This window comes from Catharus ustulatus, chromosome 1 (genome assembly GCF_009819885.2).
Source record: "Catharus ustulatus isolate bCatUst1 chromosome 1, bCatUst1.pri.v2, whole genome shotgun sequence".
Taxonomy (NCBI): Eukaryota; Metazoa; Chordata; class Aves; order Passeriformes; family Turdidae; genus Catharus; species Catharus ustulatus.
Window position 1 is genome coordinate 118,028,312 of NC_046221.1, and position 21,448 is coordinate 118,049,759.

Sequence of the window (21,448 nt, forward strand, 5' to 3'; positions counted from 1 at the left end):
CATTTCTATAATAGTCATGTAATATATGTACAGTAACTGGCAGTAGTGGAAAGCCAAACATAATATTGCTGCTGGTGTTACGTGCACCTTTTGTTCTTATCACTTTTGTATGCTTAGTTTACTTGAGAGGTCAAGATATTCCATATGTTGCAGGGGAGTAAGTTCTGTCATCTGTAGTATCACTTCTTTAGACAAACTTGCGCTCTGTGTGTGTGTGTGTATATAAATATATCTAAAAAAAGTCCCCAAACACCAAACCAAACCCAAAATAAAAGCAAACAAAAAACCTCTTGCCTACCCATCTTCCCTTTAGTTCCCCTATAGATTCTTTCAAGAAATGAGCATAACTTTCACTTTGCTTACTTGACCTCTAAGCAGTTTTCAGATCACATTGCTGAAGTCTGTCCTACTTATCAGTCCTTTGTCTTGCTTTCTTGCATCTTTTCCTCTTTTATGTTACTTGCCTTTTTTCCGTGTCTGTTCCGCTTCTGCCTTTTCAGAAACACACAAAAAAGAAACTTCAGGAGGCTTTACTAAAAATCACACCTGTGCTACAGTACATCATATTTCCATTTGCTTAACATGAATCATTTGCTGTGATGCCACTGTGTTTGTAGCTAGAGGCTTTCTGCTTTTCCTGCAGTTCTTAGTCTTTTTTTTCAAGACAGTATTCTGTCTGGTGGGAACAATGGTTTTATTTCTGTTACTAATTTCTCATAAGCAAGTAGTTAATGCTGTTCTTTCAGCTATTACACCTTTCCCTGCCCCTCACCTTGGAGAATGCAAATCTTTGTTCATTTTGGTGAGAATATGTAACATTGGGAATGAGTCAACTGTTTGCATTGAAAAAGTGGATATAATCAAAAGCCATCAACAGCTAGGTAACTTCCTTTGATAAGCCTTTGCCTGTTTCTGATGTAAACAATGAAAAGCAATAATAGGGTTGGGGTTTTTTTTGTTGGTTTTTTTTTTTTTTTTTTTTTAGTGGAAAGGTTTGATTGATATTTGTCAATTTATGCTTTTTAGCCAAATTGGGCACTTCCAGAATTGGTGGATTTATAGCTGCCAGCTACCTCGTGTCTGTATTTATGTAACATATCATTTGTGATGGTTTGGCTGAAGTGCATTGCAACATTTTTTTTTCCCCTTGGTTTAATTTGAATGATTTTGATGCTATTAAATCTTCTTTCTTACACTAACACTGCTAATCTATATTGAATCAATTAAAATAATGGAACTGTACAGTTCTGAGATGTGAATTTTTGGGAAGATTACAACATAAACTATTGAGAGAATGCTTGTAGACTATTTGGTTGGTAACATAATTTAAGAGACTGGCTTATTCACAGAGCATCAAGAAGAGGTTGTTGTTTGCATGGTTGTGTGTGATGCAAGGTGATCCTGTAATAGTGTGTCCATTGTATCTATGAGAATCTGCATATCCAGCTCTAAACGGATACATTTTGCAGAAGGAAAAATCTGTTCTGGAGGGAGTTGAGCTGATTTCTGACACTGGAGTATGTAATACATGGATGACTATAAAAGTATTTCTGCAGTGATCTTAGGTGTATTGGTTTTCCATTTTGCTCACACTGGGACACTGAAATTAATTAATTGTGAAAATTTTAATTATCTTCAACTACTGCATAAAGTTCAGAGCCTCCTCAAAACTATACTGCTACGTGAAGAAGATTTTGAAGCACTGTGCTTACTCTCCTCCAGAAAAGTTACGTTTTGCAAGTGTCTATGTCTGATCAGTGTTTATTTCAAGTTTGCTTTCTCATATTCTTATGGTCTCCTTAGGTAGCCTACTTAGATGACAGAATTTTCCTCTCATGAGTATATAATTTCTGTTATATTATTTTGGCAAGATTTTAATTTGCCCTTGTTATCAAATGTGTATTTTTTTTTCTTTTCAAACCCATATTTGAAGCAAATTGAGTGAGGAGCAAAGTGGAAAAGCTCTGAATGCATAATTCTTTTAGTGTTGGTGGCCATTGGCTGGGATTTAAACTAGCTCTGTACTCTGAAGCATTGCCAAAGTTCTTGTGTTGGTTGCTTGAGGCAGGGGTACGTTTTCTATGAAGCAAAGGAAAAAAGCCAAAGATGGTATGACTCATACTTTGTTAAACCTTAAGAAACAATGAGCAAGCCTATGGAAATAGCCACATTACAAATGTTGTGCCTTACTCATAGATAATAAAGTGCAGAAAACGTTGCAAGGTGTGAAGCTACCAATGGCCTTGATTGCTCTCCTCTTCCTGAACGCAAGCTGAGAATACTTTTCACCAAGCAAGACAGAGTCAGCAGTGCATCCCTCAACTATTATCAAATAAATGCAGAATCCACATTTCTCCTCAATGTTTGTTACTGTATAGGGGATACCTAAAGAAAAAAATCTAGTGCATATTACAACAGTTGATCATCTATAATGGCAACAACTGTATAATTTGAACAAGTGTTTGTGTTTTACATGGTTACTTATATGGTGAGTTTGTAGCTATTTAGTAGCTTTTGGGACAATAACTCAAGGCCTAAAAATATTTGTTACACTTATGCTCTCTTTTGATGCAGAAGGCACACTTAGTAGGCCACCAGATAATTGTCCTGGGGCAGAGGCAGGATGTCTGACTACTACTTGCTTTAATTCTGGCCTCTAGTTTGTGAAAACTCAGCCAGATTGCCCTGGTGTGGCCAATTTCAGCTGCGAGAGGAGGAGCAGACTGGTACTAAGCAAGTCTGAATGTGCGTTACTGTACCAAAGAAAGATGACTTAAAACTTGTGTTGGTCTTTTATGTGAGTAAAATTCCAGATAGATGTGAAGCAGTGTGACAAAATATGTTTCTCGTCAATGTTTCCAAATAATGTGTTCAGAACTCTTTTGTGAAGTTTGAAAGATTTATGAGGTGGGGAGTTATTGGAGGAACATGACTGTCTGTAGTCTTTATTTAATAATAATGATAATAAATTTTAAAAATCTTTAAAACTTGTTAATCCATCTGTTTTAACTCTCTCTGTTGAAACAATTGTGGGAGGTTTTTTTTTTCTGTTTCTTTTTCTGCTGATTGCCTTATTTCCTGAATCAATGCGCTATACATTTTCTGTTGAAGACTCAACTGATCATTGGCTAAAGTATGAAGGATGTAATGCTGGAAGTATAAAAATAACATACTTGATGCTTTAAAAAACTCCCCACAAAATGACTTCTTAGATTACCATAGTGTTACTATCACAGTGGTCATAGTGGTTTATAATATTCTTATTTTCTGTTTCACTAAATGGATGTATACTTTCTGCTCAATTTGTAAATGGCTGTAAGTTTATGTGCAGTCAATTCTGTTCTTTAAAATACACGTACACCAACTGTCAAGTATCATTTTTGTATGCAAGCAGTTCTATAAAGATTTTTAGTCTTTACCATTTAAAAATAGTGATAAACATTTAAAAAAATTTGTATAAGCGACCAACTGTATAAATGGATAACTTCATGGAAGATGTTGAGATAATGCACATAATAACCCGTGTTCTGGATCTCTTGATAAAATTTGTGTTTTCTGTACTAATTTTATGACTTTTCACCATTTCTTAACAGCAGCATCCCAACCTTCTGCTTTTAATGCAAGCAGTATGGATTAAATGTAAACATGGTTTTATAATCTATAATATATAAACTATGTAGTTTGGGTTAGAAAACTCCAAACTGTGTATTTGTTAAATCAGAAGTATTGAAGGAATCGCTGTGCAGTTGTACTATGAAGGTTCTCCTAAGCTGGTTTGTGCTTGTTCCCACTCCTTGCTGATTGTTACAGATGTGTAGGTATGCTGATTTAACGCATTGGTATTTAAATTTTAGTATTACTATATCCTATTATTATTTTTAAGCACATGGAAATGACAAGAGAAGGGGGGAACAGTTTGATTTCCCTCTGCAATTTCTACTAAAAATTATCAAGAAAAGAGGAAACCTTGTAGAGGTAAATACATCTCTTACTGACTTGAAAATAGCATATGGAGAATATTCTGTATTTTTCCAATTGTCATAGAAATAAGAGCTGTTTCAATTAGGATGAGAGCAACTCAAACAGTAGAGCTGTGAAATTGTCATGAAGATATGGAAGAGGGTGTTTCTAGCAGATCTTCCAGCATCATGAAAATTGGGTTAATATGGGTGTGAGGGTCTTGGAAAATGATGTAGTGTTTGGAGCTCTTAAAATCAGCCTCAAGGACTTAACCCAATTCTCTTAATCTCTTTCACTTTTTTAAGATAGAATGTTCCTGCATACAGTTGTTAAAACATTGTGGGGAAGTATGGCAGGTTGAGGTGACTTTGTTTCTCTTAAGTTTTGGCAAAACTTGCTGCAATGAGGAGCTGTGTAAACCAAAAGTGTGGAAGTGTGTGGTGGTGGCAGCTGGCTCTTTAGTTTCCACATTCATCTAAGTGCTTGGTGATCAGCAGTTTTGGGTTTTAATGTGTGTGTGTAGTTAAGGAGTCAATACTATACTGAAAAGTCTATACTATTACTGAGAAAAGTCTACTAAAAGCTCTGCTTTTGTAATGGTATTGGGCAAATTGCCAACAGCCCTGACCTTTTCTGGCCAACAGATTCCTCCAGTGTTTCTTGTTTGCGTGACTGCAATTTTGGGAGAGAGCATTATTTCCCATCTCTGGGAGGTATGCTGCACTTTGAACTCTGGGACTGTCAGCTTCTGAGAAATCTAAAATAACTCCTTGCCACAACATCACAATTTGAGGATTTGTGGAGATGGTCATAGTCATCTTGGGTTGTGTTTTCTGAAACGATTTCCTGTCATATGTACATTTTTCTCTGTTTGAAGATTTGCAGATTAAATTTACTGTATCATATGATACTACTAACCTGTTGCACTATATGAGATTTATTACAGCATTATCAGAAAATGTTTCAGCATCTATGTCCTGTAAGTCACCATCTGTATGAGTCGTTGCATTTATAGGAAAATTCTCACGCCAAGTTAGTACTATACTTTCATTCCTTAAATGGTGTGACTTCGAAATACTGAAATAACATGAAATTTGATAGCCATGACATTTCTAGTTAACAATGTCTTTATATCTCTGTTCAATGACTTATAATTATTTGCTTCCTTGAGCTGTCATTCAGGTTGTGCATTAAACACTCATTATTTGAAGTCTTTGAGTGTCACCTCAATTAGTAGTGTAATGGTTTTTGATCTTTGGAGTGGGATGCTATGAACAGAGTACTGCTTCAGAAGCTGTTCATTCTACCACCCTGCTTTCAATCTGTTGAAAAATGTATTCTGAACTGCTCGTGTTCCTTAGAGTAGAAACTATTTATTCTGGCATTTCAAAACCTCTTCACTTTTACCTACAGATTTGTTAGGAGTTGATGTGTTACTCATGCAGTGTTAACGACATTAACTTGCAGTCTCTAATCCTTAATTGTATTTTTATGATTGTAGCATCCTATAATATCTGTATGATTCTTGTATTAAAACTGAAGTCAACAAGAATGGTGCACTACTTTACTTGACAGATGGACAGATCACATATGCTGCACTAAATGGAGGCTGCGGCTGAAGACACAAGGGCAGTGGAGAGGGAAGAAATTCTTATCATTTAAGTATATACAACTCAATTCAAAAAGTACGTGGTTCTCTGTCTACTTAAAACTGAGATGCCAACTAAGTATTTGCCTGGTTTTTCACATGCTTGCCACTACAGAGTTAAAATTACATTATAGTGCTATCTAGCTAGAGGGGTGACCAGTAACTTGTGCTCAGGTAAAAGGGCATAGCAAGGAGGTCGTGTGGTAGGTGCTTTTGTGCATAATAGCTGGAATCTGATTTATGTCTCTACTGTTTGAAGACAAGTGGCAAAATGTCTTAGTATTAAATTCATATCTCTACTGCTGTTTGGTGGGGAGTTTTATTTGGTCTGGCTTCTAATTTAGCAACTCTTACTTTGTATTTTCATACTATTAGTTGGGGTTATTCCATCTTGGTCTTTTAAGGGATTAAGACTACATCTGATGCATGCATGCATATACTTACAAAGCATTTAGGCAAATAAAATTGTGTTGTTCCTTAATCTCAGTTGTTTGGGAGAGGAGTTAGATGAGCTAGCCCAAAACTTTTTTTTGAATGGCCAGCTGCTGATATGTGGCAGCTGCATGCATTTCTGCTATGCAACACACCTTGCTATCACCCAGATCACCAAGTAGAAGAGGTCCAATCCTTTGCTGGTCTTCCTAGTTTCAAGGAAGTTACTTTCCAGGTCCTAACTGGAGGTAGCCTGGCCCAGCCTGCTTATGTTTACCAAGGAAAAGAGAGCCGTGCCAGTGTCTGCCCACCCTCCTTATTTGCCCATCACCCTTTTGCAAAGTCCCATGGAGGCTGCTTGGGAGTGGAACAAGAAGCTCTGTGGCTCCCAAATGGGGTCTTGGCAGCTTAAAAGCATGGGATCTTCTCACACTGGCCTTTCAAAACTCTTTCCTAACTGAGTAAAATTAAATTTATAACTTGACTCCTCAAAGTATTAGTTTTTAGTGGTGATGAATACATTCCTTCTTTCCCTCCTTGTCTCCAAAGCGGCCATTCCCAGTTAGGCTGTGATGAGGACTATTAAGTCGGGTAGCATGCTTTGCAAAAGTCAGAAATTAGTGAAAAATCTGAGAACTGGTTGCAGCCTGGATTCTCTGATTTCCTTACATAGGTGACGACATTTTATCTTGTAGTATTGAGAAGGTATTTTTTTCATCATTTCCTTTGATTTTCTTTATCCTTTGATTGTTCTTTATCTTTATGGCAAAACTTGAGTTTTGGAAGCTCTTGAATAAGCAGAAAGATCTTTGTGTGATGTTTAGAGATAAAAACATTGCAGAAAGCAGGACAATCCTTATGCAAATTTCACAGAACCAAGAATACACAATCTGAAATACTTTTCAAAAGAAATATGAAGATTCACGTTCTGCACTGGGAAGTGTTCATGTATGTAACAGTGGCAGCCAAAATGCATAGGTTTTGGGTCAAATTCTTACAGGCTAATTAAGCAGTGTGTGTGCTTAGGAGAGGAATGTCTGGTGCAGAAGCTTTTACCACCCCAGTCTACACTTGCCTTCATGTCTCAGTCTTCAGGTTTCATAGTAAATAATCAGAGCTCCATGTGTTTATCTGTTTTGCAAGGCCTTGTCTGTCCTCTAGAGAGTTGTCTCAATTCCTGCATCTCAGGGATGCAGCAATTCCCCTCTGCAATCTCAAATCTTGCTTTGTTTTTCACTATCTAGCTTTTTAACCATGGTTGGTTGTGCAGTGCTTCTCAGAGATTCATGAAATGTATTTCGAATAAGTGAGTGTACTGGTGGGTTTAAGATGACTACAGAGGAGTCCATGGGGAGCAGTTAACTAGGGGTCAAAGTTCAAAAACACATTCTTACGCTATTTTGTTTTTTAAAATTTGAATGCACAAGTGGGTGTTTGTAAGAATTTGCAGTACAGCTGAGCCACTGGTGCAGAGACTCAGTCTGGTGGAAGAGGAGTTGTCAGCTTTGGTTTTCTAGCAACTGGGGACAGCAAAGAAATGCTCAGGTGTGCTCTTATGGATGGGAATGATATTCCTATTTGGGTAAAAACAGCCATCCTGTTTATGTAACAAGTCATTGTGACATGGAGTGAGGAATATCTGTGTTGTCTGTGAACAGTGTGACTTGGCCTCATCTGTTTCCCCTAGAAATGTAACTTTAGTTTCAGTTCCTCTCCCATCCCCCATCTGTATTGTTCAGTGGATTTTGTATTTCTGTTTGTGCTGCAATCTTTGTAATACCGAGATCTATTCAGATATACCATTTGGTCTAACAGAACTAGAAAATGACATCATACAAATTCCCATGTTCCAGAAATAAATGGGCTAGATGGAGACCCTGGGGTAGCCAGTCTGGCATACCTGAATGAAACAGTGATGGGATCCCAGCTAGGACCTCTGCTCAGGTGCCTGCTTTTCTTGTCTGGCTTCTGCTTTCTTTTGCTCCATTTAAAGCTTGAAATAGGAGTAGTTAAACCCAGCTTTTGTGCAAGCGGAAGTTAGCAGTCTAATCTCATTTTTGTTCTTGAACACAAAACTAAGGTCTGAGGTTTGGTTTGTGAAGTACTTCCCACTTTATACATTATTAGTGTACATAATCAGTCAGACACCTGCTGTTCCTTAATTCACCCTTGACTGGAATGATTTAATTGATCACACAACTTTTGTTTGTTGTTAGATAACTTCACTACGGAGGTGTTGGTGGCAGATACATTTATTTCCCTGTATCTGAAGGAAGGTAACTTTTCTAATACATTTACTGTTGCTCGTAGCTATTTGCACAGTTTCCAGCGACAATTATATTCTGCAGTCTTTGATTTTCACCTATATTAGTTCTCTTCAACTCCTTCTCTTTTTTATCAGTTTGATGTTGCCAGGTCTGCAATTTGCATGGTACTTTTGAAGTCTCTAGAATGAAATGCCTGACTGAGCTGGCAAAAAACCCCAGTCATGGTGTAAAAAGTTTGGCTTAGGCCATTGCTATATCCTGACATGGATGTACCCTCTGCCCTGAGCAGTATTTCCTTCATGACCATGTGTTGTTATATTTGAGAAGTGTGAGTAGGGACTACAAGGAAACTTTCAGTGTTGCAAAACCATGAGTCCAAAAGACTTTATTTTGGGCAATTGGCATGTGGCTTGTGTAAAGAGCTTTTCTTCCTTTTGCCCTGTAGTACTTGCTGATTTGTAACCAGAAACTATTTACATTTCTTCATTGCCTGGAAAAGAGCAGGCTTTGGGGTGACCCAGTTACGGCATTCCAGTACCTGAAGGGAGCCTACAAGAAAGATTGAGAGACTATTTACAAGGGCATGTAGTGACAGGACAAGGGGGAATGGCTTCAAATTGCCAGAGGGTAGGTTTAGATTGGATATGAGGAAGAAATTTTTCACTCTGAGGGTGGTGAGGCACTGGAACAGGTTGCCCAGAGAAGCTGTGAATGCTTCATCTGTGGAAGTGCTCAAGGCCAGGTTGAATGGGGCCCTGAGCAACTGGGTCTAGTGAAAGGTGTCCCTGTCCGAGGCAGAGGACACTAGATGATCTTTAAGGTCCCTTCCAACCCAAACCATTCAATGGTTTTCTGTTTCTGCAATTATTTGAGATAAGACCGTGCCAAATTCCAGTTGGTGGAAAACAGCAGAAATCCTTTTGTTCTTTTCCTTTGGTTACCACAGTCACACCTTGGAGGTGGCAGATACACAGCATGCTGCTGATTTTGATTCACAGTAAACATTTGACATGCATTGAGTCTTTTTATCCTCCCCAGCTTGTAAACTCTCTGGGGTAAAGCATCCAGCATCCAAGCTCTAGTACCTTTGGTAGAGAGAACACCTGCTGCCCCATGAAAGTCTGGATTATTTGCCCTCACACACAAATTTTTATAAGAAGTGGCTACAAGAGCAAACATACCTTAAATAGTGTTAAGTTGCCTCTAAAACTATGTGTAATTTGGACACTCCAGGGAGGTGCCTGATAGCAGAAGAAATTAAAAGAAAAGTTATTGTTTCTGCATACAGGAAAATATTTTGAATGTAGAAGGGGGCCAAGAGATTAAAAGCATGTTTTGTAAGTGCTTATGTCTTTGCTCTTCACAACTTACTGAATATACAAAAATGAATTAAATTCTTAACTTCTCAATGTATACAACTTAAAAGGAAGAGACTTTGCAGAAGTTTGGGCAAATGTTCTCTTACTGAGACTTCTTGAAATTAATTATAATTGTTTTAAAATTAATCAATTTTTAAAATTGCTATTAAAAGTAATTAATTTTTTTTTCTCAGCATAATCTGCAGGAATGATGATGTTTGAATCTCAGTAGGCCTGCTCTAGTCCTAGGTGATACTTAAAATAAATTGGTCATTATTACTGGTGCACAGTTATTATTAGAAGTGTGAGTTTAGGAATGGCAGAAACTGAAGGTAAAACTTTGCACATTTACATGATGGGTGCTCAGTGCATTATTGCAGTTGAAGGAAAAAAGGGATTGCTTTCAAATGTTCAGAGTGCTCTACCAAATGTTTAACTACTGGGTCATATGATTGGTTTTGATATGACATCAAGCATTCAACATCAGAGACCAGACTGCATTGGTACTTCTATATTAAAAAAAAAACAATCTAAAACTAAAAATCCAACTGTATTCCTTACCCAAATGAAAATCGCTTTCATCTAAAGGTAAATCTTTGTTGAGTGCACACTTTTTTAAAAAGAGATACAGGCAAGAGCAGCCTGTTGTTCAGGCAGTCACAGGTAGTAATCAAAATGCTTTAAAAGTGGAATTTGTGTCCTTGTGGGAGGCAGCATGGCAAATAATCCTGTGTTATGGTCTGAGAGGTAACTGTGTCTTCCTGTTTCTAGAAAAGAGTGGGATCGATGGCTGCTGATAGGACTAATCAGAACAGCAGCGCAGGTGCTGGGGTTTTTGATTCATCAGATAATTAAGCCTCTCATCAAATTGAAATGGAACCTGGTGGAAAATTACCTGCAGGTGAGCAAGAGAAAGTCAGAGTGACATTTTCTGTGTTAGTTTATTAGGAAATGCATTGAGTTTTAACTGCCTGAAGGTGCTGCCTGTGGAGGCGAGTGTGGAGTTCAGATCCCCTTGTGGTCCGCTGTACAAAGACATTGATGTCCTTTGCTACAGCTTGGCCTATAGTACCATATCTGATATTATATACAGTAATTTCACGACCGTAAGGCGCACCGGACTATAAGGCGCACCCCCTGGGAGTCGGCAAAATTCGCAACTTTGTAGATCAGATAAGGTGCACTGGACTATAGGGCGCACTTTTTTTTTGCAGCGAGGCTCCGCCCCCAGCTCCCCCTGCGTGGTTTCTGGCCGAGGCCCCACCTCAACCCGGCAGCCATGGGCCCCTGGGCCCGCCCGGGCCCGACAGGAGCGGTGCCGCGGGCCCCCGGGCATGCCTTCACCCAACTGCCGCGGCACTGCCGGCTCCCCCCACGGCTCACAGCTCACGCTTCTGGGGTGGCAAATGTTGCAACTTTGTACGTTATATAAGGCGCACCAGACTATAAGGCGCACTTCTGGGTTTGGGGGAAAATTTTAGTCAAAAGGGTGCCCCTTATAGTCGTGAAATTACTGTAATATACAGTATAATAGCTGATTTTGTTCTTGTTGTGGGATTGATGAAAGCAGTCTTTACTACACTGTGGCCTTCCTCTTCTTTCTTGTATGGCAGTGGCATGTGCTGCTTTAGGTCTGGGTGATATCCAAGGGGATGGATTAACTTTCATTAAGGTACTTAGTGAGTGTGGAACTGATATCAGACATATTATTTCATTCTATGTCTGGGTCAGCTATATTTTCAGTAATAGATTATTGTATAATTATTGTCCTTGATGGCTATCATTGGCTCTGTGGTAATTGGAATGGTGCTGGTAAAAATCACTGAATGGAGAAAACCAATATAAGTGTTAAGGCATCTCTGACCCTGACTGCTTGGTTTTGCTTACCTGTAGAAAGAAGCAGATAGTAAAATTTTCGCTTGGCTTGTGGTATCTATGGTAGATGGTATAAATATTGAAGAGTTTCTTGTGAGAAGGGGCTTTTGAGCTTTTGTTCCAGCTGAATCCTGACCAGGCAGGTCAGGAATCCTGTCAGCTGGTGCTGGGGGAGCCTGTGAAACCATCCATCACGGCATACAGCCAGCAGCACTTTGTGCAGGAGGAGGCCACGGTCTGGGCTGGCAGTGCTTTTGTGTTCAGCAGCAGTGGCAGGGAGCTGCCAGAGGTGGTCCCAGCAGAGAAATTACCCCTGACTCAGCAGAGGCCACAGCCCAGAGCAAGCTGCTGAGGAGGGTGCAGCTCTGCAGATTTGGGGCTGGGGATCTCTCACTGAGGCTGGAGAAGGCGACAAGCTCCTTGTAGTGGGTAGCTGACACTGCTGCACACTGCAGTGGCTGGATAGAGGCTCTTTAGGAAGGCCACACCATAGATCCTAGTGGGAATGGTTGTGCTGATCTGAGCTTGCAGATCAGTGTTAGAGGGCAACAACACGTGGGGTGGTGCTGTGGATGTCTGCTGTAAACTGTGAGGAATTAGACAAAGCTGGTTTTAGATATTTGGAAGAAGTCTTGTGGTCACTCTCCCAGATCCTTGTGGGAGTCTAGCCAAACATCCCATTACATGCTGGAAGGACAACGCGTCAGGGCACAAGCAATCCACGAGGTTTCTGCAGTGCATTGATAACAACTTCCTGATGAGGTGATCAAGAAGCAAATGAGGGGACACACTCTGCTGGACCTTGTACTTGCAGAGAAGGAAAGACTGATCAGGGATGTGAGGTTGAGGGCAGCAGTAGCCATGAGTTTGGGGTGTGTGGGATCCTGAGATGAGGGGGAAAAGGTGGAGAACTGGGCTTCAGGAGAGCACTTTGGTCTGTTCAGGGATTTGCATGGAAGAATTGCAGAGATTATCCTGGAGAGAACAGGGGTCCAAGAGGGCTGATTGGTTTTCATCCATGGTGAGGAGTCATCCATTCCAATGAGCGAATCAAGCAAAATGAAGCATGGATTTATAGTGGACAACAATTTTCTACAGTGACATGACTGAAACAGTGGCTGTTCTTTATTTCAGCTTTATAAAGGCTTTCGTCACTTGTGTCCCATAACAGTCTCATAGACAAACTAATGGTATATGGATTAGATGCTTGGACAGTGAGATGGATTCACCTGGCAGAACTGCTGGGCTCAAAGCATTATGATCAATGGCTAGAAGTCCAGCCTGAGGCTGGTTCCTCAAAGGTATACCCCAGGGGTCAGTCCTGGGGTCAAATGCTGTTGGATATTTTCACTAATTACCTGGATGATGGGGTAATGTTTTGGTGCACCCTCGGCAAACTTGAAGACAGAAGTAAAAATAAAAGGAAGCAGTGCTTGATAGACCACAACTGAGGCCAACAGCCTCCTGGGCTGCATTCAGACTGTTATCAGCAGACTGAAGGAAGTGATTCTTCCCCTCTCTTCTGCACTAGGGAGGCCACATTTGGAGTACTGGGCCCGGTTCTGGGGCTCTCCAGTGCAACAGAGATATGGATATGTCTTCCAGTATTCTTTGGACTCAGGATAATGGAATAATACTGCTAACAGCTGAAGGACAGATCTCAATAACTTGCACAGAAATGCAAGGGAAGAGTTATTTTGCAGAACAGATGGAAGCTGAATATATCAGAGGAAATATTTAAAAAATGGACAAGTTTAGGTTTTCCATGAGGAAAGCATATATAATCCTCTTGGAATATTATTTTCCTTTTTTTAATATACAAACTATGTGTATGTTTATAAAAGATATAAACAGTGGATAAATACACATGCTAATGTGTATATATGCATTTGTATGTATATACAAGCATGTGTGTGTATATACACACTGAAGTATAAGTAAATAATACACAGAAAGAAACCACACTGTGACTCCAGGTCATCAAAACAACTGTTGCACACACTCTTGGTCCTGCTCTGTTACAAAATCTATCCTATTGTATTATTAATACAGAAGGGCAGGAGGTAAGCTCTGACATCAGTACAAATATGTAATTCCTGCCCTGGGAGATCTTCCCATCTGAATACCTCCTTCAGCTGCAGATGAGCAAAACTCTATTTTTGTGCACTTTTCTGTTTGGCCATGCTGCATGATGGGTTTACAAAACACTTAATGTGATGGGCTGCTGGGAAGGCTGTAACCCTGTGACCTCAGAAACACCAGGGATGTGCTTGACCTGCACCCACCATGTGTCACAGCTGAGCCCTGTGGAAGGCAGAAAAGTGTGTGGGAGTTGAGGAGCTCTGGAGAGAGCACATGTATGATCAGCCCAAACACAAACAAACAAGCCAAAAACCTGGGGTGACCGAAACATGTGTTTTGAATGTGAGAATGCCCACTATGGGAGATGTCCTTCTGGTTAAAATAAAGCAGGAAACAGCTTGCTCACTTATAATCTGTCTACTAATAACAGCTGCAAATTCATTAAGGTAATTACAGATCTAAGACTTTGAAGGCTCCGATCAGGTAAAATGCCTGAAGACACCAGAGAGTGATTTTGTGCTTATTTTTAAGGTACCTGAACCCTGCTTCTAGCCTGAAAAGGGCCTTGAGGAATAACAGTGTTTCCTTTATAGTTTCTTTAGAGGTGGGCAAGAAGTCCTGGGAAAAAAATCCCATGACTTGACACTGAAAATCATAATTCCCTTTACCCTTATTCACTCCCTTCCTTCTGAAGAGCCTGCAATGCTTATTTTGGTTTTTCCCTGTCATGTATCTCCTGCCTGAAGAAATTTGTAGCACAAAGGATGTAGTACAAAAGCACAAAAGATGATATGTAGTGCAAAAGCAGGACCTGGTGTGTGGGTGCTGATAACCTGGCTGTGAGTGCTTCTGTCTCAGCTGCTGGTTCTCCCTCTGGGTTCTGTGTTGGCAAATGTTAGGTCTCCTATGCAATAAGTCAATAACACTGTGATAAACTAAACTCTTCCATGTACTTGTTGTTTCAGTATTTTATTGAGAAAAACCAAAAACCCGCCTCAATTATACAACCCCATTGGAGAGGTCTTTCTTGGCTTTCAGCCTTAACTTGGATTCCACCACCCATAACTTGTATAAAAGTGTCTGGGGTGAAATCAGTGGTGGTGGCAATGCAATTTACACTTAGCATGTGGTGTTTATAAAATAAATACAAGTGGCAGCTGGTATAACTCATGAAAACTCTGTGTTTAGAAGGGGCCTAAGCCAAAGACCATCAGTCCATATAAAAGTTCCTGTTGATTTTAGATTGATCATTTAGCTGTGCTATGTGGGTATTGCGTGTGGCTCAAGTTAGTGCTTTATGAGGCACCAAATCTAAAATATTGAGCCTTTTTGTCATTTACTGTCCTGCTGTTTTCAATTTAATTATAGACAGGCAATTAACAGTGTAGGTGAGAGAAAAAGTGAATATTTTACTAGACTTACCCCAAAATCCACCAAGAGTAGGAAAAGGGCGTTTGCTGTTATGCATACAATAACTGAGCAGGTTTAAGCTTTCTAAAGACTGAACTGATCAGACAAATCACAGAGGTTCACATGTACACCTTGCCCCACAGACAGCCTGTGCAAAGATGAGAGGCTGATGGGCTTCAGGCATCAGGATGGAGGCTTGGGACAGGGATCCTTGTCAGTTGTTTTCCTCTCTCATTAGCCCCAGTATGTGTACAGCAACATTGTCAGGAGCTTGAATTTTTGTACTTTGCCAGAAGCTGTATAGGCATCTGTGTTGTCTGCTAATTCTGGGAAAGTTTGTTTGTGAACAGAGCAAGGTGAGGGTCACACTGAAAAATTGTCCATAGACACATCTAGCACATCAACATCTAATAATTGTTGACTGTTTCTTTTTTTTTTTTTTTTTTTCCCTTTGCAGTTGTTTTGCCAGCAGCTTCACTGTATGGCATGCCAGAAATCATTGGGTATTTTGAATGGCACTTCTATTCAACATCATTTTAACATCAAGACATTTTTAGGGACATTTCTCTCATGCATGCTGGCTGTAGCCTACAGGATCCTCTGTGAGCCAGAATGTCCCATGATCCGTTTGGGGTGAGAAATAGCAATTCGCAATGTTAAAGCTACCAGGCTGAGGGTATGGCTTTGCAACATCTGTCTTAGTAACAGCACTGGCTTAAAAAACACCCTGCACTAGGAGCTCTTTTCACCTGTGCTGTTTCCCATCCCTTTTTCATTAGCACAACTATTCATGCTGTGTAGTGAAGGAAAGGATTTGTTTGCTGTGTGTTTTAAATACTGGCTTGGTTCCCTAGTACTATTCCCTGAGGGATGCTCAGCAAGCGGTTATCTGGATAACTGCAGTCAGTTTAGCTTCTGAAAAGTCACCTGCCACACAGTCGTGGCCTGCTGGCTGCCTTACATCTCATGTACCTGCTTTTACCTGTGTGAAGTCTGTATAAAAATAAAACAAGTGTCAAGTGGTTTCACACAGCAGGGACAATTTTAAAGCCACCTGCCCAAGTGCCCAAAGTGGCTGTGCAAGGCACAGACTGATGGAGTTTGTGTTTCCAGCTTGGGAACACGGTGGCCACCAGTGCCAGCTGAGGGCAACCACAGGAACCAGGTGCTGCTCTGCAGGTGGCAGACTGCAAGTTGTGTTGGAGCTGCTTGTTTTTCATGCAGTGGTGTTACACTGTGTTTCTAGGTGGGGAAAAGTAGCGTTTATAGCCTTTCTGAAGGATAATGTTAATGCTGCCTTCTTATGTACAAAGGAAGAGAATCCCCATCACCCTGCTGTTGTCCTTGGCCTTGTGAGGGGGATGGAGGAGACTTGCCTGGTCCTTCTGTGTAGGTCAGAGGGATCTTAAAATTTACTATGTTGCAATGCAATCAAACTTGGTAACTGCGGGCCAAATTTTGGGGTTTTTTGTTTGTTTTGGAAAGTGACATAATTTCCTTTATTCGTCATTCAGAGGAGAATCCTTTTGCACTTTATTATCTATCTGGAAGCATATCTTGAATAGAAATGGTAAAGTTGGTCTCTGCTAAAAGGATATAGATTGTTTGTTGGCTGTTTTGCTGTTCTATTTCTGATCCTTTTTGAGGTTGGAAAGTATTCATCCTTGAGGTTTGTTCTCCCCTCTTCACCACCCTCCCCACCAACCATTCACATTCTCTGCTGCTCTGTGGCTTTATCCTTATTTATTTATTTATTTACACAGAGGTGCAGCACCCTAGGGGATGACTCAGATGTTCAAAAATAGGAGTGCATGGTTAGTCAGAGGTGGCCACAAACCTTGTAGACAATGCTTCCCAGGGGTTAGCTCTCCCTTTTGGTTTCTTTTGTTTTCTTTGCTTTCAGACATTTGTCTCCAGGAGCTCAGAGACTGCAGCTGTGATTTCCTTTTTTTCCTTCGTGCGGGGTTGGTAACAGTGATTTGTGAGCCAAAAAGTTGAATCATATTTCCATGAATAAAGTCATCACAGTATCAACGTGATGCCTTTTCAAAACATAGGAATTAAGAGCTAGTTTAATTTAATTTAGTTGGAACCCTCCACCATTTTTATTAAACATAAACACAACGTAAGTTGCTAAAAGCCTCTGAGAGATTTATTAAGGCTCCTAATTTAAGTCTTGTAGAAAAGTCTTCCAAGATTATACAATGAATAGATTTTTCATTCCACTAAGGGTTTGGATTTTTTTTTTTCCCCTTTTAAATGTAATTTGAAGTGCTACTTGGGAACACACTGTAATAATTTAAATCATCACACGTCTTCTGTTAGAAGTAGGGCTGTTCTGGCTGCCGTGGTTGTTAACCTGGGAACAGATGATTGAAATGATGAGCTCTAGTCTGATGTGTCACCACACTTGGGCAGGCTTAACATGCAATTCTTCAAAGGCAGTTCATGGACTACCATCATCTTTGCAAAAGAGACATTTAAGTCTCTGAGTCAAGAACCTGACATTCTTTAGTAGCTTCCTCCTTTATGTCAATGGGTCTTTGCATATTTAAAAGACATGTTCAGCATTTTCCATGTTTAAATCTGTTGAAACCAATCTGGCTTTGCTGCTGCACACTGCTAAGGCTCTGTCCTCCTCTGCCTTTAACTGCTTTATGAATAATTTACCAAAGAGCGCTCTCAATTATACAACATCACTTTTAGTGCTCCCCTGGGCTGTGGCCTGAGGCAGCTGCAGTTGGACACCGTTGGCAGGCACCTCCCAGTCTTCACCAGCTGATAGGTAAGAAGAGATGTGGGGCTCTGTGAGGGCCACCCCACCACTGCCCTCAATGCCCCAGGGGTCTCTGGTGAGCCACTGGTGAGCCCAGTGCATCTGGAAGGGAAACAGAGATGCTGCACCAGCAATCCTTCAGCATTCCTGCTCTTTGTCACTGGGAAAAGTCACCCACTCTAATTAGAAGAAAGTTGTTTAATTAAAAGAATGTTCACAAGTTGCTTAATACATTAATACAGAAGACATTTTTCCATTGCTTTCTGGGTTATATAAGGAGGGAGAAAAAGCTGGATTTTTACACCTGGACTTCATCCTTAAATTAATGATGCTGTCACAGGAAAAAGAGATTATGGGAATCGCCCAATGTTCACAGGGGGTCTTTGCTTTATTTTTTGAGTTTTGAAAATGTAAATTGTTTGTGACACTTTTTTAGTCTGGCTCTTCTCTGCTCATGTGACATAATGCTGGTAAACCCTCTCTTTTGAACAGTTTACTGAAATTAATGACAATTAGTTTCCAGGAAAAGAAATTGCGAACACTTTATGGCTTCTTGCTGGTATTTATTGCCATATTGACATACAAAACCATGTTTAGTTTTTTAAAGTAAGGATTAAAAAAAGATCCTGTGTGTTAATATCCTCAACAAATAGAATTCAAATGAACAGTCACTTGAACAACCTGTAGCTTAAAAGTAAATAAAAAAGCATCAGAGGGAAGATATGGGATGTCCTTTGCCTTTAGCCTTTTAAGATCAGTCATTTAAATAAATCTGAGATGTTCTGGTTAAACAAAATGTTACTCATGGAAGAAATCAGCAACCATGGTAAGAAAAGTGGAGAAAATTATTTTCTGTGCAGGATCCAGAATAATTAGAAAGAAGCGCTAGCTTGCAGTCAGGAACCATCCTGCGGAAGCAGGGTGTATGAAGGTTCTCTTCACAGAGGGAGCTGCTGGTGAGCAGCAGAGATAAATGTCAGTCTAAGGGAGACTTCTCTTCTTTACAAAGCCCAGGATGACAAACTCCCACTCTCCTGGTACCTTCTGGTTCTGAATAGGCTCAAGAGATGTACCCACTCCAGGCACAGTCACAGGCAGAGCAGTAATTCAGCAAGCATTAGGCTGTTGAAGGCACTTAAGGCATTCCTCCATCAGAGAGCTCTACTGGGTGTGTTGGAAGGGTCCAATTTCATTGTTGATACCACTGCTGGAACAGTAGCATGTGCAGCTGGCTGGAGCTGAAGCTGGGGATGTCCAAGGAAAGCTTGCCCAGCTAGTGCTGAGGCATGCATTACCCCTTGAGTTCCCTTCTGCTGGAAACATCACTGGGAAAGTACCACATGTAAGTAGAAATCCATGTACAAAAGCGTCCTAACATTTGTGAATTAGGAAATCAGACATGAAGTTACCTATATGACTTTACTGGTGAGTGTTGTTAAGGATTTTGACACGACCTCTTTGATTTTTTTCCCTTTATTTTTTCTCCATCATCCTCATTGCTACCTGTCCTTACTGATGAAACTTGTGAACACTACAAAGAAGTTAAAAGTGCCTCCAGATGTTTAGAGATGACTCTGACTGGTGTTTTGTTGGTGGTTTTTTTTTGTTTGTTTTTGGTTTTTTTTTTGAGAATTTGCTATTTGTTACTATTTAAAATACTCAAGTGTTTTTTACACTCATTGACTTCAGCTGGTACCAAATGCTCAGCATGTCTACAAATTACCCCTGGGGTGTCAGGTAGCACATCCAGAGGATGCAAGTTTTATCAGCTTTTGAGCACTATTGATTAGTTCATTATATGCATCAGCATCACTCCAGTAACCCCCACAAAGGCTGGACTTGAGTCTGTTTTTCTAAGACAGAATTCAAGCATAATTTTATTTCCTCTTTCTAAAGCCTTCCCTTTGTTTTGCACACTGTGGCCTCCTTTAAAAATGTAACATTTGTTTGATGCAGGATGTTGTTTTAGTAGAACAAAATGGGTGTTTTGGAAAGAAAGTTATGTTGTGTGTGGGAAAATATATAATATAAATGTTTGGGGAAGACTGCCTATTAATGCCTTTTAAAAATAATACTATAATTATTTTCCTCCCTCTTTTTCCTCCTCCTTTTTTCTTTTTGTTTTTCTTTTTTCTTTTTCTTTGCTGGAGCTGGCTCACAGTGCAGATCTCTGCTATTTGAGCTCCTAGTGCTGCTTTCAGCAATGGAGTTGCTCCTTGAGGCATATGTGGGCTCCACACCTCTACAGGGAGGGAGATGTGGCATATATATTCCACTTGGGTTTCTCAGGCATTTGCAGACTGAGGCAGCACGTTGAGCCTTCAGGCTCCAGGACTGTACTCTCTAGTCTATTCCAAGCTGTCTTACCATTTTTCACTGCAGCTCCTCACTCCTGTGAGTGCACTACTCCAGGATGGGAAATGGCACATCTGCCATTTCTTGGGCTGTTTGGTGCCAGTTCAGCAGCTTACTTGATACCCATGGTAGCCAAACCCTGCTGTTGGGCTGAGGATTTTGTCAAGGCAAACATGTCTGAGCTCACATCCTAGAGATGCAAGGCACTATAATAACCCCATAATATACTAGCAGGCTTTGAGAGGAAATTATGATAGTTTTTGTTTCTCTTTTTTTACCTGTTACCCACATTTTGTCTTTCCTACGTGCTGCAGGCACAGTTTCATTACAGCTAGTGCACAAGCAGGCATAGCTTTGGTATTTTGTGCTGTCAACAGCAGACTCTTGTTCTTCTTAGAAGAAGTGGGACACCAGGCTCCTCTCCTCTCCTCTCCTCTCCTCTCCTCTCCTCTCCTCTCCTCTCCTCTCCTCTCCTCTCCTCTCCTCTCCTCTCCTCTCCTCTCCTCTCCTCTCCTCTCCTCTCCTCTCCTCTCCTCTCCTCTCCTCTCCTCTCCTCTCCTCTCCTCTCCTCTCCTCTCCTCTCCTCTCCTCTCCTCTCCTCTCCTCTCCTCTCCTCTCCTCTCCTCTCCTCTCCTCTCCTCTCCTCTCCTCTCCTCTCCTCTCCTCTCCTCTCCTCTCCTCTCCTCTCCTCTCCTCTCCTCTCCTCTCCTCTCCTCTCCTCTCCTCTCCTCTCCTCTCCTCTCCTCTCCTCTCCTCTCCTCTCCTCTCCTCTCCTCTCCTCTCCTCTCCTCTCCTCTCCTCTCCTCTCCTCTCCTCTCCTCTCCTCTCCTCTCCTCTCCTCTCCTCTCCTCTCCTCTCCTCTCCTCTCCTCTCCTCTCCTCTCCTCTCCTCTCCTCTCCTCTCCTCTCCTCTCCTCTCCTCTCCTCTCCTCTCCTCTCCTCTCCTCTCCTCTCCACGGGTTTGTTTACAGGGGTAGTTTTGTATTTTTTGAAGCAGAGGAAAGAGTTCTATTATGGGTATGTCCTGTGGGAGGAAGTAGATGCAGGGGTTTAGTCTTGTCTCTTGCAGTGTTTTTGCTGGGGGAGTATCAGAGAAGGGGGCAGCTGGGATTGGACAGTTATCAGATATGTGGGTTATGGAAACCTTCACACTTCACACCTGGAAATCACTTACATACAATACAGAACGTTTTGTTCAAAATTGCAGTGAACAGACAAAACATCTAGTGTTTGCTTCTTAGCTATTCATAAGAATTTTATGTGTTAGTGCTGGTTGGAAAAAATAC

General features: G+C 40.8%; 1 pseudogene; it reads left to right on the top strand.

The window, feature by feature from the left end:
• Positions 1-8,570: 8,570 nt before the first annotated feature.
• LOC116996800 overlaps positions 8,571-21,448 on the top strand; it is a 77,457-nt pseudogene continuing 64,579 nt past the window's right edge.